At 67.0% G+C, this 267-nt stretch overlaps 1 protein-coding gene across 1 annotated transcript in view; it reads right to left on the bottom strand.

Moving 5' to 3' along the window:
• The window catches only part of PSMD3 (proteasome (prosome, macropain) 26S subunit, non-ATPase, 3), a gene marked incomplete at its 3' end in the record, with an annotated part of 2,375 nt that extends 2,157 nt beyond the window's left edge, over positions 1-218 (bottom strand). Inside the window, exon 1 of the mRNA XM_010154549.1 lies at positions 27-218. The remainder of the gene's footprint in view (positions 1-26) is intronic.
• Between the last annotated feature and the right edge of the window lie 49 nt (positions 219-267).

Raw genomic sequence — 267 nt, 5'->3', positions numbered from 1 at the left:
CCTCTCCCCGTCCCCCTCCGCCGTACCTCCTCCAGGAAGCCGAGGAGGAAATCCCGCAGCGTGGCGTTGGAGGTGAAGAAGCCGTTGATGGCTTTGTGGAGCACGTTGGAGTTGAGTCGGCGGGAGGTGGAGGGCAGAGCCCGCAAGGCCCGCAGGACGTAGCGCGGCTCCTTCCCCGACACAGCCTTCTCCAGCTGCTTCACGTGCTCCTTGATGTCTGCGGGAGCAGGAGGGGCGCGCTGTCAGCACCCCTCTCCCAGGGGCCTC

The sequence above is a fragment of the Eurypyga helias genome, unplaced genomic scaffold (assembly GCF_000690775.1).
Source record: "Eurypyga helias isolate BGI_N326 unplaced genomic scaffold, ASM69077v1 scaffold29156, whole genome shotgun sequence".
NCBI lineage: Eukaryota > Metazoa > Chordata > Aves > Eurypygiformes > Eurypygidae > Eurypyga > Eurypyga helias.
Note: the sequence above shows the minus strand (reverse complement) of the source record. Positions and strands in the feature narration are given on the sequence as shown.